A 6,035-nucleotide genomic window follows, 5' to 3' on the forward strand; every position below is an offset into this window, starting at 1 on the left:
GAAGACATTCATCTTCAGTTTAACATTCATTTTTTTCTCAAATTGTTATGCTGATAACATCATCATTGCTTGCATTCAATTAGAAAAAAAGAAAACACAACAACAACAAGATTTTAGTTGTAGCCAAACATGTGCAAACTTTTAATCTGCTGAAATTGCATTTACGACTGAAAGGGTTCTTTTTATAAATAAAGGTTATTGATTGAACGTTGAGTAAAGATTTAAAAACACCTGATAAGAATAAACACGCTTCATGAAGACACGTGGGAGTCATCAGTTAAATCATCACTAACAGATGAATTTACTATAGTATCGCATATACTATAGTAACTGTTCTCCACTGCAATCAGCTTTGCTCCCTGGACTCAGTGTTTTCAGCGTGATCTGATGCATAGAGTCAGAATATGTTCTGAATGTTCATAATGACATGAAAGTGCCAGATGGCTTTAAAGGACATGAAAGGCATGTGGGCATAGCATGAGTCCGGCTGTACACATGTCCGGCAGATACACGCATGTCTGCAAGCAGAAGCGAAGCACGTGAGGCTGGATCGCGCTCAACAGATGTCACACCACGGGCTCTTCAAACCCAATAACAAGACATCAAACGCAACGGAGAATGGAGCGAGCGCAGTCCACACAGATCCAATGCCTTGACAAAGAACTAAATGAGTCCGTGAGCTGTAATGGCTTGCACATGTTTAGGTGGAGAGGTGTTGGTCTCAGCGGATCATGCGAAACGGTCATGAGAAGGAGTCTAAAAACATCATCCAAACCAAACCTGGTGATGAAAAGAGTCAAAGAAATGGAATGAAAACTGTGTGTAGAATCAGTGTTTACTGAGAAATCTGACTGAGTTACTTTTTTAAATAAGTAACAGCAGTTACTTTGTTTCTCATGTGTTGAGTGACAGCTCTGGTGTTGCCATGGAGACAGAAATCAGGAGTAAGAGCAGAGTGTTGTGTGTGAACATGATCTTACTGTAGTTCTAGACTCAATATCAACATGTGTTTACTCATCTCACTGCACACAAACACATTCAGTGCTCCTCACAATCAATACATACTGTCAAATGCAAACTCAGAATATTATACAATCCTGCAATAATTCAATATGTTAAATAAGACTAATATCATTTATGTATTTAAAATCACATTTTATTAATCAGTGTCTTTGTTACTGACCTTCGATGATCCAAATCAACCATACTAAGCAAAAATACACATTTGTTTCATTTTTTGTTATTGCTGAATAGTGTTGAACTTTCTTCTGCGGCGTCATATTCTTCATGTGATTAGTTTGAGCGGCGCCCTCTACTGTACAGACCAGAAATTACATTTCCTTCAGCCTGAGGCGTATTCACTTCACTTTAGCTGTGAAAGCGCTTTAACATTTGTAAAAGAAGAATGTTTTTCTATTAAAAACAAACAAGCAAGCCCCACCCAGATTTAAAAAGTAACTCAAAAGTAACGCAACGCATTACTTTCCATAAAAACGTAACTAGTCACTTTTTAGGGAGTTACACAATATTGCAACGCATTACTCTTTTCCCCAGCATTGTGTAGATTTCAGAAAAAAACTATGAAGAACGTGAACCAATCTTCCCTGAAATAGTACTAACAAACACTGTAGCCTTAAGATTGAAGACATTCCTCATTTCTTACTATATGGATGACATTGATTTTAAGCATGACTTTGATGTTCCGCGATGTCTGCCACCTCAGTTTTTCCTCTTCTTGTCCTGAGCCGTACTTGAGGGAGTCTAAATTGGTTGCAGATGTTTGTGTAGAAAAAAAAAGCTTCAAATAGGTACAATGTGAGCGGCTGCTTGACCTGGACGTGATTGGCTCAAGGCAGCGTTTGGAGGAAACAGCTTTCTAACTGTGCTGTGAGAGGAGAACTGGCCCGGCCGCGCTGGACAGTGAATACAGCTCAGAAGATTAACAGACAACTTCTGCATGCTCACCTTATCTAACGCTACAGCATGCCTTCCGTGTGTGTGGCACACGACTCACAGCAGTTATTTACTGAAGAATCCCGAGCACATGGACACAAGCACACACACACACACACTCTCTCATACACACACACACACACACACTTCAAAGCACTACGGCATCCAGATGTAAGCTCGACTTTGTTTGACACTAATAGAACATGAAAGAATTTAATTTAAGTTTTATAAACATCAAAACTTTGCCAGGGTGAAATTTTATTTTGTATGTTTAACTCTTTTTGTCAATGCAAAGCATCGTGGAAACAAGGTTTGTTGATTCTGACACCTACAACAAATGGCAGCCGTGAACCAAAACAACAAATGTTTCCAACACCTTCATGCTGCTTTAACACTCTCACGATTAACATTAACACTACATCACCTCAGGTGAACCAGACGTGTCTCAGTAATCTCTTATAATTACACATTAACTGGAAAGCACTTCAGTTCCCAGAATGCATTGTGGTATAAAAAAATTATGCATTGCATGCATTTGCTGGTTTATTTTCGAAAATCAATTACAATAAAGGACAATATTGCATTTCTAAGTTATGATCAGAGTTAGGAGTCAATCACAATGCAAAACTTGTTTTCTTAAAAGTGCTAAATTAAATGAAAGCAAATGTAATCACTAGAACTAACCCGATATTTAAACGATTATCCCACGATGCAACACAATACGCTCATTCTTCACAGTAATTTGTTGTTATTATATAATTACTGTAGCATTTTGTAAATCCCTGGCATTCTACAGTGAGTCATTCTGTAGCCTAATGCGTGTTTATGAATGCTAAATGAAGAGGTTATGAAGGGTTACTCTAACAGCAGTCCTCCTGACAGCACGCGAGCACAGGCTGCTAGAAAACACATCTTACTCTTAATAGACATCATATCCGAGGCTATTATCTCCAGTCGCCCATAAACTGCTACTCAATGAAGTTACGGGAATATAACGGTACAGCCGAGCATATACATAGATCATCATGATAGACTCGATCAATGATGTATTATGCATCACCAATCATAACACAAATCACAATTCAATAATTCTGAAAGCCGGATTGAGAATAACGGAGCAGATTCAACAAGTCCAAACTTGCATTATGCTGTTAAAATGTCGCTTTCGGCCATTATTAACAGCAGCTGAGCTTTTATCGCGTGTCATGGGTAACAACGATGTTTTCCCGAATAAAACTATCCGATTCCTGACATTAAAACTACTAGAAGCAGAAGCGGAGAAGTGAAAGAAAGAGCACTTACCCTGAGTGTAGACGAGGGCGCAGAAGTTGCAGGAGAGAAGCAAAATGAGTATCTCACAACACACGTACATCTTACTGAAATCCTAAAGTGCATGGTGGAGTCAGACGCAGACGAGACCCGAGCTCCATGAGAGCATCTGTGCTAGCGGGAGCGCAGGAGAGCACAGGCCGCTCAGGAGACGCGGAGCGCGGCGTGGAGCTCTGAGCATGAGCGCGGAGCTGGAGCTGGAGCTGGAGGAGGAGGAGGAGGAGCTGGAGGAGGAGGAGGGCTGGGGAACTAACGGAGCCATGAGGAAACACCGCACTTATACCGTTATGTGCCCGAGGGAGGGAGAGGGGGACGGACACACGAGCAGGAGAGAGAGAGAGAGAGAAAACAAGAAAAACAGCCTTACTAAACTTACAAAAAAGATCAGACCTGGATTAGTGTGCGCCATTACAGCAGTGTTGGGAAGGTTACTTTAGACATATAATAGCCTTAGTTACAGATTACAAGTTAGGCTACCCTATTTAAAATGTAATATAGTGTAACTATTTCAATTACTTTATTAATGTAACTGATTACTTCTCTAATGTTTTCAAAGATGTAAAGCAGGCAGCAGTAGAGTTACTGTAATCCTTCATCACAGATTAGCCTATCATTCATTTCATTTCAAAGCACAGACACCACAAACCCAGACTTTAGCACCTCCTTTTACTTTGAGACCGTTCTGAGGTTAATACAGATTTAAAAGCATCATAACAATAAGCAGTTTAATAGCTATGATACTGTTTTTGGACCGGAAACACGGACATCTAACAGTGCCTAGGAAAAACAGTTCATCTTCAAATTAAAAATAAAGCATATACATAAACCCAAATAGGAAAGTACACGGTTATTGAATAAGCATGTGTCCTAAACTCCTGAAACATTGCTGGCTCATATTTTAGAGCAGTCACTGCAATTTATGAAAGAAATCAATTAGATCTGTACTGTATGTGTCTGACAATATTCAGATGTAATCATTAACATCTTTATTACTAACTAATATAACTACACTTCCCTTTCGTGGAACTTCGAACTGCGTCCTCTAGGGGTCGCTATGGGGAACGCCTCAGTAACTTTAATTACAATTACATTTATTTTGTAATTAAATTACGTAATTCCACTACATGTAACTAGTTACTCCCCACTGCATTACAGTTAGAAAAACATATCATATTTGCCTAGAGAGAGACAAATATTACAAAAAGACAAGACTGAGACAGACAGATGGACGGATAGATAACTTAATGAATCATGAGAAAAAAAAGTAACTAACACAATTAGTCACTTTTTATGGAGTAACACAATATTGTAATGCATTACTTTGAAAAGTAACACATCCTCCAGCAGAGAGTACATCTCTGACCTCCTCAGATCAGCACCGGTTTCTCACCACCTGCCACTTTAAAATAAAAACCAGAAGAAATATCCAAAGATATGCAAGAGAAGAAGATCATAGCTATGGCTTTGGAGGCGAGTGCAGGCAGCGTTATATTAAACGGGTTGATTGTGTTTCTGCTGGAATATAGCTGCTGAGTGCTTTGAAGGCTAGTATTGTGCTCTGATGGGCAGGACACCTTACATTCAAATCACTGTTTATCAAGATAATGACAGCCTCTTGAGGCCAGACATAACCGATATAACTTCAGATAATTACAGTAGGCGTTCCAAGCTAAACTAAAACTGGAGACTGTAATGACTTTTTCTGGCAAATAAGTGTCTTTAATGAGCTACTTTATAAGTTGAGTGCCGGAAGCTCCGCTGTAATTAATACTCACAATGGAAATGTTGGTCTTTGTTGTGGCATTGAGCCTGAAACAGATGAAGGAGCATCAGGAAACACACTGATTCTGCAATGTGCTTCACATGTGCACAGCTAGAGCTCAGCCATATGAAACCTGCTATATTTATCCTCAGCCAACATAAAGTCACCCTAACCTTCATTACCCTAACGAGCCAATCACAGAGCAGGGCTGACGCACAGCTGACCACTCCACACATCATCACACTGCACGTGGAGGCATGTGAGTTTATTCCATAATCTTACCTGTACATTAAAGCTTCCGCTAAAAGAAATAGTCCGTCATATTGTAAAAAAACAATCATAGACAAAAACTGCTACAATATGACAGTTATATTAATACTGAATTCCTCCAAGGTCATTTTCACTACAAACGATAACTGAGATGCAATTTGGTGAAAGTTTCGTTTGTTTGAAAGAACGAGCGAGTCTGCGGTGTGATATGAAAGTAGTTCCGGTTGCAGTGAAAGAGCGGACTGATTTACAGCACTGAGCGATTTAAGTTGCTCCAAATTCTGTGGCATTCAAAAATTATGTTTATTCAAATTTTAAGTTATGTCTTGTAATTGTTTTTGGAGCATAATAAAAACTAAACTAACAGTATGAAAGTGTAATATAAAGTATAAAATAAAATGATAAAGTATTTTTTGTTACAATAAATAATGAGAAATGTACATTTCAAATAAAAAGCTAAAAAGACCCATGATAACGTCAAACCGATGTGAAGCCAGGACATGTGCAATAAATTCATATTAAAAGCTGTGACCTCTTAAAGTCACTGTTTACATGATTTTTTCCCACAACATTCCTCTGTGAGGGGAAACAGGCGTGCTGTCGGCTGATGTAATGCTGTGTTAGTGCCAGTCCAGAAAAACAAGCCAAACTCATGCCAGCTCAGAGAGAGAGAGTGTGTGAGAGAGAGAGAGAGAGAGAGAGAGAGAGAGAGAGTGTGAGA

The sequence above is a fragment of the Sinocyclocheilus grahami genome, unplaced genomic scaffold, assembly GCF_001515645.1.
Source record: "Sinocyclocheilus grahami isolate Dianchi unplaced genomic scaffold, SAMN03320097.WGS_v1.1 scaffold1053.1, whole genome shotgun sequence".
Lineage (NCBI taxonomy): Eukaryota > Metazoa > Chordata > Actinopteri > Cypriniformes > Cyprinidae > Sinocyclocheilus > Sinocyclocheilus grahami.